We start from the raw sequence: 13,573 nt of genomic DNA, 5'->3' as shown, positions 1-13,573 counted from the left end.
AATAGCCATCCACACAGGAAGTTTGCCTAGCTCATTCATGTTTAGTATTATATTTTTATGTCTTCCATCAAGAATTTCATAGATAAACTGAAATAAAACATTGTCATAAAATCCAGACACTGAAAAAGTCTCACACACATGCCTCACCTGTGCCTGTGGGCAAAGGGGTATTTGTTTGTTTTTAATGGCATAGTAAAAAAAAAGGAATTAATATTGGAAAAAATATATAGACATTGTTAAATGTAATTGTAAAATGGTCTTTCCCTCTCATGAATTCCATATAGGACTTCTTTTCTAGGCTACAGGTTTAGCACTTAACATAAACTCCTTTGTCAGATACAACTCAATCAAAATCAAAAAAAGTATTTATTAAGCAAATAATGAAGATGATGATGAGAAAAAGTAGTATGTAAGTGGTAGAATATATGCAACACATCACTATAGACAATAAATAAATTGAGAAGTGAATAAGTAGAGAAATGAATAAATAAATTGATAGACAGGATGGATAGATGGATAGATAAATGGATGGATGGATTGATGGATAAAAATAGTACCTACCAAATACTTAACAAGATATTACCTGGACAGAATTTTATATCAAAATCATTTTATATCAAAATCATTTTATTTTTCATGGACTAATGAAAAATGAATGCCCACAGTATAAATACAGATCTGAAATTATCTTGGAGAACTCGACCAATACACTATATTAGAAAAAAAGACTAACCTTTAACTTGGCTTAGATTGTCTGCCAAGATGCTAGACCATACAACTTCTTGGAGTCAGAGCTAGGAGTTGGCTTATTGGAGGGCATTAAAGGTGGATAAGTAGCCCTAAAAAGAGCTCATTAAGGCTTCATGCCAGAGGTGCTAGCCTTCCCTGATCACCACATATACCCCATGTTCAGAATAGTCTAGTTTCAAAATAAGTAACAAAATGGAGGATATTGTCTGAAAATCCTTAGAAATAAAAAATAAAACATACTCACTTTGTTGGGAAAGTGTAATTCATTCTTACCTAGATTGTTTCAAGTACTTCAGCTTCTACAACTTAAGATGGAGTCAAACAAAGGTAAGTAAAATAGTAAGAAAAAAAGAAAAGGATTAATATCATAGACCAAGCTCAGAACTGTCTAGACATAATGTTGATCCATAAAATCTTGAGGATAATATTGTAATAGATGCCATCTTCCCAAATACTCGTAGTCTCTAAACTATATGGAACAAAAACTTTTTGCATAATAGACAATTAGCTTAGGAGATTAACATCATGAGGGAATAGGATCATCCCCGGAAATGCATTTAGGATGTTTATAGTGAGCGTCTATAGAACACTTGATTCAAAGGAATAATAGCAAGATAGCAAGTTATACAAGGAAAATTATCATCTGAATACTATCAAAAAAGGTAAGAAAAAGAATATAAAATATTAATAATCAATTCTCACGAAATTTTAAGGCTTTAAGTTTTTTGATGTTCGCAAAAACCCTGTGGGGTAGATGCCACTTTACAGATGAGGAAACTGAGGCTCATAGAAGTTAAATATTTGTCCAAGGGAACATAGCAAGTGTCTGAGGTGGCATTTAGAACAAGATCTTTACTATTTGTATTACATTGAGCTTAGCACTAGGATAAAAAGGAAAAAATAGTATCATTTCTGCCCTCAAATAACATATTTACTAGATCAAGACCAAGATAAAATAGCAAATGATGGAGAGATAGATGAGAGAAAGAGATAGAGACAGAGAGACTTAGAGAAAACAGAGCCCTAACTCCTACTAAATTATAAAATAGGAGGTTTTAAGGAGTCATCTTTGTTAGCCACTTTTATTCTAGGTATATTGAGAGATAACATGCCTTGAAGATATTAGAAGTTAAATAAATGCTAATTATATTATTTTATTTATTTTCCTATCAGAAGCTGTTTCCAAAAGCAAGATGCCTAATTCACTTTGACTTAACCCCTTCTCCCAACTAAATACACTCCCACACATATGCACACCCTTTTTTCTGCAAAAAAAATATTTCTAAGTCTGATTCTATAACCAAGTAATCTTTAGAAAGTCTTTGATGCTATTTCTCCTTCTTCAAATTAAAAAGTTAAAATCAATTTAATTTAATTCAAGTCATCAAACATGTTTATCTAGCTTCTTCTATGGACTAGACCTTGTGCTATCTACTAGGAATATAAAAACAAAGAAAACTAGCCCTTACCTAGGGAGGTTTACTAGTTCTATACTCTCTGGGCACAGATGAGTAAATACAAAATGTGTACAAAGTTATACAAAGTAATTTAAAGTCGAAATGGTGATCTCATATTCTTTCCAGTCTTAAACATTTAAGTGTTAATTGTAAATGCTTGAGAACCAAAGTTTTGTCACATTTCCAAATAATCTGTGTATACAAAGAGAGGCTAACATATTTTATCAAAACATTTTTTATTTAAAAGTAATCAAATTTTAAATGTGGTTGGAGTCTAATTCTGTAAGATCCAATGAAGTCAACTAGTCCATTCTTCTGTCAGGCAGGACTACCCTTTCTCTCCTAAATGAAGATATTAAATGCCTTAAGAGAAGTTAATGTCACAACTTCCATCAATGAAACACTGCATTTCTTAATTCATTCCACTGAGAATCTCTAAATTCATTTCTTGATCTTGTTTTTTTATGAGGGGTAAAAGAGTAAAATTCTTCATGTATATGAAAGAATCAGTCAAGCAAAGTTGAAGAATTGAAAAAAATTTTTCTTAGGATCTTACTATGTGCAAAATTATGTAAAGTTGTGTGGTGGGACACAAATAGAAAAATGAGAAAGTTTCTATTTAAAAAAATGTATATTCTATTGGAACAACAACAGAAATAGAAAATTTCCTTTTTAGGGTAGATGGAAGGATGATGAGGTCCTTAATAGAAAACAGCAAGGCAGAGAGGACAGTTTGTATAACAAATGACATTTGTCTGTCGTATAGAGAGGGGAAATCAAACAATGAACAAACATAGTGATATTTTTTATTGATTAAATCTCATCGGTCTCAGAGATTGAAACAATTCACAGTACTTGAGGACTTTGGAAGTAAGAATTTTCTTCTGATCTTCAGTAGTTGTAGTTGCTGTGAAGGCAGGGGCTGGGCTGGTGGCCACTGCTGTTGAGGTGCTATTGGGAACTGAGTCCATGGTAGCCAATTCTTTTAGAACTCAAAGTAATTCCTCCTACCTCAGTCATGGCAACTCCTACAAACAAGCTCTTCATATTGTGCCCAGTGTCTTATATAATGCTCTATGTTGTTTCAGAAATTAGCAACCTATAGGCATGAGGATGACAGCTCTGAAATGATGTTAGGGTCACAAAGAAATTGTTGCCCCCTCCTATATCTTAGAGTAAGAAGAGGAATTAAAAATAAGGAAAATGGATCAGTGATACCTTCTTACTATTGTCCTATACCTCTCATCTTCTGCCTATAATTTCCCTTTCTAATTTGTCAGTCAAACTATAATAACCTTATCTCTATATAATTTTACGAAAATCAGATTTTGGTTTATGAACACTAGCTCATAATTTTCTGAAGATTTTATGGCTTTGATTACCTGACTTCAAGTTACAAATATCTTTCATGAGCATAATCTCCATGGAATTTTCCATTCTACACTATTGAATACCCAGTTAAATAATACAAAGTTTATCCAAGAGTGAACTGATGGGCATATAACATCTGTTCTCGCTCCTGTGAGGATGTGTAATGAAAATATTTTTTCACATAGTGCCTGAAATGCCAACAGTATGGTCCAACTGTGCATGAAAACTAGCCCTAGACAAGAGCAAAATCCCGTAGTGTTGTCAGCAGAGTTCCAGTGTGGTATCTTTTCTTGGTTTTAAGATGGAAAGACTAAATTATTTTCACACCAAAAGACTTTGGTGATGTGTTTTACTCCCCAGTGCACTGAATCATATGAGTGGATGATTATTCTCTCCTTCAGTCTAACCCTCCCACTTTTTATTTCATTCTCTGTGAAGATGGTGCTCAACCAGTGGGTCAATGATCAGTAATGCCTATCAGCTGCAAGGCATGGATACTTACATGAACAGCTGGGAAAAATGTTTCTATGCCTTAAGAGTAGTGCATGAATTAGTGATCCTGAGCACAAGCCCAAGAGAAAGCTAAACCATCTTCTCTAATAGACAAGTAAACAACCCTTCAGAAATGAAAATTATTCATTTTTTAAAATATCGTAGCAGCGATGCTGGATGAGCCATAAGCTGCATTAATGTTCCTGCAAAGGAGACCTATTTAAACCCTGGGGGGGAATTAGGTGTGTCATTTTAAAAATTTGTGGCACTACTTATTTTAGGGAGCTGACAAGACTTGTTTAGTCCAGAGTTCTTTGCAGCTTTGAGGCAGGAGCAAGCATAATTACCATCTGCTTGGTATTCCCAATAGGAACAAGAGCTCTCTCTCTCTCACACACACACACACAAGTACTTTAAAAAAATAGAAAGAGAGAGACAGCAACAGAACTATTCAATATCATGATTCAGTAGCATTTACCATCACTGAAGGGCACAGCTACAGAAACCTTTGCAGTCTTTTAGCATCTTCTGTCAAGGATCTTTAAAAGAGTTCAATACATCCAGTGGAGTCTTTGGCTTCATTTCAGGTTGAGTGTATCTCTATTTGAACTCCTCTCTCTAAATCTCTGTCCTCATCTGTTGACTTTTCTATCAGAACTCTTATGTTTTGGTTAAATGTGAGCATTGTAGTTAGTAGTAGTAAAGATGGTGGTAGAATAAAGAATAAATTGAAAATCTGGAAGGTATAACTACCTTCCATTGATATTAGACTTTAACCCAAAGTCACATATCTCTAGGTATGTCTAGATAGTAAATGGAAAGTAGCTGAAGCAAAATGATAGAAGACCACTGAGAATGAAATATTTATTTTCCCAATTATATGTAAAAATTTTTTCAACATATATTGAAATTATCAGATCCAAATTGTCTTCCACTGTCTTTTTCCTCCCCACTCCTGGAGATGATTCGCAGTTTGATCAGGGTTATGCATGTATTATCTTGCAAAATATACTGCAATACTTACTGCTGTTTTAAGAGAATACTCATATAAACCTCAACCTCCTAAATAAAAACATAAATAAACTGTGAAAAATACTATGCCCTGATCTGCATTTCAACTCCAACAGTTTTTTTCTCTGGAAGTGGATAGCATTCTTTATTATAAGTCCTTCAGAATTGTCCTGGGTTGTTATATTGTTGAGAGTAGCTGAGTTTTTCACAGTTGATCATCATACACTATTGCTATTAAAGAATACAAAATTCTCTTGTTTCTGCTTATTTCACTTTGCTTCAGACCAGGTAGATTTTTCTAGATTTTTCTGAAATCATCCCTGATCATTGCTTTTTTTAAAAAAATTTATTAACACAATATCATTCCATCACCATCATATTGCACAATTTGTTCAGCCATTCTCCAATTTATGGACATACTCTCAATTTCCAGTTCTTTGCCATCACAAAAAAAAGCTGCTATAAATATTTTCGTATTAGCAAATCCTTTCCCCCTTTTAATGATCTCTTTGGAATACACACTTTGTAGCGGTATTATAGGATCAATGGGTTCGCACAATTTTATAGAATACTATACCCAGATAATTCTTTTTAAAATCAGATCTGCTTTAGAAAAAAGAAGTTGATTTCTTGGTGCTTTTCCTAATGTATCTGCCTTCTCCTTAGTGAAAACCATCTCATATGACAAATAATTTTAAGAACAAGAAGAGTTTAGCAAAACTAACAAATACACAAAAAAATTCTTACATTATATACAGTATTCCATAACCAGGACCTCTTCCCAATGGAAAGAAGTTGAAATACCTTTCTTAGATCTCTTCTTTGGGGACAAGTTTGGTAATAATGATTTCACAATATTCAGTTTCTGTTATTGCCATTCTTTTGGTCAACAGATTTGTAGTCAACCTTTAATTGCTTGCTTCTATTTATATCACTATTATCATCAACGACAACTAACATATATGTTTGTAAAGCACTTTACATATAACATCATTTGATCCTCACAACACTGTGAGGTAGGTACTATTATTATTCTCATTTTACATATAAGGTAACTGAAGTTAAGAGATGTTAAATGACTTGCCAAGAGTCACACAACTAATCAATTTTTAAGGCACAATTTCAAAGTAGACCTGCCTGATCCCGTGTAGAGCTTTATTGACTTCAGTATTCTACTGTGCCAACTCCATGATTATTCCCATTCCTTTGGATTTATCAGCTTCATAATTTCTCAAAACTTATTAATATTCAATTTACATTTAATCCATTGATGTGCTGGCAAATGGTTGATAATTAACCCTCTGAGGAAAAAAATGTGCCCATAAGACATTTTTTTTCTACTTTTACTTTTTTTTTAATGGATTAGTTAAGAAGATTTTTCCATGTTTCCATGATTCATGTTCTTTCCCTTCCCTCCTCCCACTCCTCTACCACAGCCAATGTGCAATTCCACTGTGTTTTACATGTGTCATTGATCAAGACCTATTTTTATATTATTGATATTTGCACTAAGGTGATCATTTAGAGTCAATGTCCCCATTCATATCCCCAACAACCCATGTGATCAATCAGTTGTTTTTCTTCTGTGTTTCTGCTCCCACAGTTCTTTTCTCTGGATGTTGATAGTGTTTTTTTCTCATAGGTCCTTCAGAAATGTCCCCATGAGATATTTTTAATTAATTTGTATTATTAACATTTTTCTCCATCTCTTCAAGTTTAGTCAGTCAATAAAACAATTAATCAAAATTGATTTGTGACATTTGCTGATTTTCTGAAAATTTGTCAATCAGCTCTTCTTATGAGCCTTTTAGAGGCACCTCCAACATATCCTTGTCATAATTGTTTAGCCATTCCCCATGTATTAGCATCCATTTTCATTTCCATTCTTTTCTACAGAAAGTATAGCTATAAATATTTTGATGTCCAAAAGATCTTTATTTTTTTATCATTGACCTACTTGTTCTAGAAATGGAGCCTTTGGGGAAAAGGGTATAGATGTTTTCTTTACTTTCTAAAGATAATTCCTAATTACTTTCCAGAATAATTAAACTAATTTCCTTGCTCCTCTAATAGAGTCAGTATACATACCTTCCCATAGTCCCTCCAATATTGATAATTTTGATTTTTGTCATCTTTGGCAATTTTCTGATTATGATATGAAACCACAGTTATTTTTATTTGCATTTATTTTATTGTTCATAATTTGGATCATTCTTTTCTAAAATTATTAATAGTTTACACATATTCTTTTGATGACCCTTGTATTTTTCCTCTGACCATATACCCATTCACTGAGGAATTATCTTTCCAGACTTCCAGTTTCATTGGAATCAGAAATTTTGACAATGCAAATCAGCATTTGCTCTTGAACTTATAGTCTTCAAGAGTTACTTAGAGCACTGAGAAATTAAAACACTTTTCCAGAGACACAAAATCAGTATTTGTCAGAGGATGGACTTGAATACAAGTCTTTCTGATTCCAAGGCCCAACTCTTCCATTATGCCAGTTGTATCTCAGAAATCATTTTTAGGAATCTGACTAGCTGGAATTCTAGAATGGCAGGCCAAAATTATTAACCATTTGCATAATTTTGGTCATTCTTTTCATAGAGGATATTACTGAGTTGCTCTAAGAATATTTCCAAACTTTGAAAGTCATTTAATATCTGTAATTTTATTTGTGACTCATAACAACCAGGAGAGATAGAAAGAGCAAATAATATGCAAGTTCCATAGATAAGGAAATTTAGACAGATTATAACATCAGTATCTTAGATGCCTCACTACATCTTTCAGCTGGTTATCCAATCAGTTACCAAAAATTTGCATTTCTACCTTCAGAGCATCACAATTCAATTCAATTCAATGAACATTCATTAAGCAGAGTTCTAGCCCTCATGAAACTTAAAATTTCCTGGAAGAAACAACATTAAATATACATATATATATACATATATATATATATATCAAGCTGTATACTAGATAAGTAGGAAATATTCTGTAGGGGAAAACATTGGAATTCAGAGAGGTTGAGGAAGGCTTCATGTAGATCATAATTGGGACTTAAAGGAAGCCAGAGAGATAAGTAGTCAGGAGTGGAGGAGGGAGAACATTTCAGGAATGAGGGACAAGCCAGAGAGAATGCCCAGAACTGAAAGTTAGGGTGTGCTATTAATGAAATTTCCAGAAGGCCAGAAGTGCCACTGGATCAACAAGCCCCCACTGGGGAGTGAGAATAAGCAGAATGAAAAGATAGGAGAGGACTAGGTTATGAAGGGTTTTGAATACCAAAGAAAACCTTTTCTATTTGCTTCTGGAGCAAATAGGGAATCACTGGAGTGTACTGAGGGTGAGTGTATAGTGGGAGTGAAATTGGTTTTCATTAAAATTATTTTAATGGTTGAATGGAGGATGTATTGTAGAGGCAGGCAGACCCACAAGCAAGCTATTGAAATAATCTAGACTTAAGGTAAAGAGAGCCCACAACTAGTGTGGTAGCAGTATTTGAGAAGAAGAGGGAACATATTTGGGAGATATTGTACACATGAATTATATGTGAGGGGTGAGAAATAGTAAGGAATACAAGATGACTATTGGGTCATCTCCTGTTAGAAAAGTCTAACATTTCTCTATTCACATAGTCACCATCTTAATTTAGGTTGTCATCATCTCTTACCTAAAATACTACAACACCCTCCTAACTGACCATCTTGCTCCAAGTCACTTCCCACTTCAGTATCTCATAGACCCAAATGCCAAGTTAAGTTTCCTCAAACAAGAATCTGACTGTGTGACTTTCCTTTTCAATGAACTTCACTGGACTTCTATTGTTTCTAGGATGAAATATAAACTATTGTGTTTAGATTTTAAATTCTTGGGATTCAGTATCACAGGACATTATTTTGCTTCTCCATCTTATATGTACACCAGATTCAGTCAGATTAGGCTACTCTACGTTCCTAATACAACATGTTGCACCTCTCATCTTCATGGCATTTGCCTGGCTATCACATATGCCAGGAAACTACAGTTTCCTTGCCTGCCTCATGGGAAGTATTATGGCATCTTCAATTCCTAATGACACTGACCTAAGCAACTTTGGGTATATTTGTATTATTAGTTTTATATTTCTGTTATTCATAATTTCTGTTGTTTCTTCCAATAGAATACAAGATCCTTGGGAATTTTACTTTTGTGGTTTTATTTCCAATGCTTAGAACATAGCAGGTGATTTATAGAATCCTGTCGACTGATTGATTGTTAGGTCTGAACTTTGTGTGTTATAAAGGCAAGAACATTGGATCTGGAGCCAGAGAACCTACATTCAAAACCTGACTACCTCTTCTATTTGTATAACTTGGACAAGTAATAACTCCCTCTAGGTCTTGCTTTCTTTATCTGTACAAGTGGGGATGATGTTGGATTAGATGAATGCTGAAGTCTTTCACTTATTTATGTATGATCCTATAAAAGGGGAAATAGGTACTGTGTACAGAACTAAAACAAATACTTATTCTATAGCCTCAGGTCCCTTTTGCTGTGAATGGAAAATAAAATAGACTATGAATGTATATTTCTTTTTTTCTTTTTAGAAATGAGTGAGTAACTATCTTATCAAGTTCCTTTGGAATTTCTTTTAATTCCCAACAAATTTCTCCTTTCTTTAATGTGAATGTTAAATCATACCTGATCAATTCACCTAATTCTCTAACACTGCTTATATCCAAGAAGTGAATTGGTTCTCTCCAGCCCACTCCTCATTTTACATATAAGGAAGTAAAAGACTTTCAGTGACTTAACCAAGATCACACAGGGAAGTTACAATGTGAATCTGAACTTGAGGCTAAGTTTCTAAGTCTAGATCTCTTTTCACTGCACCATGCTATCTATCTTCACCGTTGACCAGGGTCAAGAGTAATGGAACTCAATCATTCAATATCTTCTTGGGTACTGTCTCATCCATTTTTTCCTTATGTTCTTCATTTGCTCTTTCCTCATAGTTTTGCACCAAGGGTCCCCAGTCACCCATGAAAGCATATGGCCAGGTAGAGAAGCATATTTGCTTTTAGACACATGGTTTCCCTAATCCAAGTTTCTGAAGAAAAGGACAGTGTCACAGAATTGAAAGCATGTTAATTTGGAAGAAAATAGCTCTATTAATGGTAACTCTGGGCCAATCCTCTCTGCTCTCCCATATTTAATTGCTACTAGGGATTTCAAGAGAAGTCATAGTGACTTTGAAAAGCACCACTGAGCACTCAGTGGTATAATTAGTAAGAAGCTGCCAATCTGGCTCAGCAGGCTATAAAGCACAATGTGTCTACATCATTCCAAAAGAACCTTCGCAGGTAAGTGGGTAAGACATGCAGGAAGGATTGTATCTACATGTGAGACAGCTTGAGGGAGGAGTAGAAACACATCTTATTCCTTGGGCCTACATCCCTTTAAGAAAAAGAAAAGAGTGCTGGGAATAAAGTCTCCACCCAGGCCTTAAAGAACTTCCTGAAATTATTGGGTTCGTTCTTTTTTGTTTGTTTGTTTGTTTTTAACATTATGCTTGCTAGGAAGGAAGGAACCAATGAATGAATGAAGGAACAAAAGAAACAAGAAAAAATACAAATTCATAAAGCTGACTTATATAGGACATTGCAACAACGTCTCTTAATTCTAGGAAGATTTTTAAGGTTTTCAACTTAAAGTTTTCAACTTTTTTCACCATTAGTAAAAAAAAGTATATCAAAAAATTAATTTTAACCTTCCTACCTTCCTTAGTCACTGCTTGAATTAATTTATATATTGTCTGGTCCCTGATATTCTAATGTTCCTTCTATGTAAGGCTGTTATTTTATTTTCTTGAGTCTTCCTTAATCCTTTTCATTGTCAGAAATGCAGAGTGATATAGTTTGGGGTGAGGGGAGGAAGTCAGAAGTTCTATATTTGAACTTTGAATTTTCTTCTTCCTACAAACAGGCTATTCAAAATCACAGAATTTTAACACTGAAAAGTATCTTAGAGATCATCTAATCTAGCCATGTTTTTTTTTATTTTATTTAAAAAAACATTTTATAGAAGCATTTTTTCTTTATGTTCAAGCCATTTTCTTTTTCTGAACAATCCCAGATTTAATCATTCCATTATTATTATTTTTAAAAATTTTATTATTATTTTTAAAACCCTTAACTTCTATGTATTGGCTCCTAGGTGGAAGAATGGTAAGGGTGGGCAATGGGGGTCAAGTGACTTGCCCAGGGTCACACAGCTGGGAAGTATCTGAGGCCAGATTTGAACCTAGGACCTCCTGTCTCTAGGACTGACTCTCAAACCACTGAGCTACCCAGCTGCCCCCATTCCATTATAATTAAAAAAAAATCAATTATGCCAACATTTCCATGTCTTTGCCACGAGAGGCAAGATTTTTCTAACTTCCTTTAAATGATCCATTTATATATATTGTCCTAACTACTATTCATATCATTCTCTTTATTTCGATTACTTTACTCCACTTCAGTTAACACAAATCTTCCTATATTTCTAGATATCCTCATATTTGTCATTTCTTATTGAATATCAATGTTCCATTGTATTCATATAGCATAGAATTTTTTCAACTATTAATGAATACGTCAATATTTTTCTCTAGTTCTTTGGTACAAAATAGCACACTGTCAAGAAAATTTTAGACTTTTTTTTTCTATCTTTGGCTTCTTTGGGGCATATGACTAGCAGCAGAGCCAGATCTAACCAGGGCTTTTGAGGCTGTGGATTCAAATTGCAGTATTCTTTCCATGATATAGATCATCCCTACCTCCCTCTCTAAGTCTTCTTTTCCTCATTTATAAAATGAGGAGAGTATTTTTTTTTGCTTATCTCAGAATTTTGTTAATGAGATCCCATTAATCAATTAATTATCTACATATAATTATAATCAATTACATATTTATAGTTACAAAGTGTTTTAATGTACATGTATCTATTGAATATTGTTTTTAACATAGAAATATATATTATAAAAATTATTATATTTTTCTATATGAAAATACTGTGACCAGAAACCACAGTGTAAAATTCCCCAACTCACAACATATACATGTATTGGGCTTTCATCACTTTGTTCAACTTCCTTCTTATTTTAAATGAATGCCATTTTATTTTCCTGCCATATTGTACAATATCTGCATTTGATTCAATACCATTCTTTTCACCCTTCTATTTCTCATTTTTTTTTTCTTTTCCTCCTTGTAGTGAAGAATGTAGAGGGTTGGGTGATGAAGTTAGGAGAGGAATCCAGATCTCTGTTTTCAGTTGTAAGGAAAGAAACAAGTGTGGATATTTCCTATGGTGGTATAAATTACCAATTTCTCTAAATTGAGGTCAATGAATCTTACCCTGGGACCTGAGAAAGTTAAGTGTCACTGAGGATGAGTCAATGTGTAAAAAATAGTGGACTTGAATGAAGAGCTTCCTAATTCCAAGGTGATCTTTTAGTCATTATTTAATGCTGTCTTTCAGAATGGAGGAAGTAATTCCAAATTATCTTTCTTTCATCCAAGGGACAGCCCCAAATTTTGTGTCATTTCCTGTGCCTTTCATTGTGTTGAGATTGGTGTGAGACTCTAGATCCCACTGGACATACAGATAAGTTTTCATCATACACAGCTTCCAGTGATTGGGATGAAGATAAATAAAATATGAATGTTTGCAAAGAAACTTAATCTTAAGGCCCTTTAGAGAGGATACAGTGTCACGCAGGTAAGGTCCTTGAGATCAAAGGTTGTTTTATTTAATGTATTTGTATCCCCAGCATCTAGAATAGTACTTATCAGCACATATTATGTACTTAATAAATATTTGCTGATTAATTAATAGAATTCACAGTACTTCACAAGAAACCATAATTATGCAAAGCCATTTGATTCTAAGCCCACAGCACCAAAAAAATAAATTCCAGACAGTGGATGAGAAAAGACAAACCAGGGACATAATCAAGGGAAAGTTGAAGGGGAATCTATGTTGTTGGGTTGTTGGGGTTTGTGTGTGTGTGTGTGTGTGTTTTCTGGATGATGTTTAATGCAACATATGTACTTGCAAGAATCAACAAAACTAAAGTGAGCTTAGAGTGAGCTGTTCAATGAAGGGTGAATACAACTATTATTGTATAACATCTAAGTTGCTCTGCATCCCTGTTTCCACGACTACAGGTGAGTATGGGAACTAACGTACTTCATGCCAAGACTACTGAAATAGTTTCCCTACTGGGCTTTGTGACAGTAGTCTCTTTCCAGTCTAATCCATCTTTTCCTGGCTGCCAGATTAATATCGCTAAAGCTCTGCTTGGATCTTGTCATTTTGCTAGTCTGCAGCTCTGATATTTGCATCCTCTCCTCCCCTTCTACTATCCTTCTTCCTCTCCCCAGGGTAATTTTCTCTCTCTCTCTCTCCCTCCCTCTCTCTCTCTCTCTCTCTCTCTCTCTCTCTCTCTCTCTCTCTCTCTC

The sequence above is a fragment of the Gracilinanus agilis genome, chromosome 1, assembly GCF_016433145.1.
Source record: "Gracilinanus agilis isolate LMUSP501 chromosome 1, AgileGrace, whole genome shotgun sequence".
NCBI lineage: Eukaryota > Metazoa > Chordata > Mammalia > Didelphimorphia > Didelphidae > Gracilinanus > Gracilinanus agilis.
The sequence above is the reverse complement of the archived record's forward strand: the minus strand, read 5'-3'. Positions refer to the sequence as shown.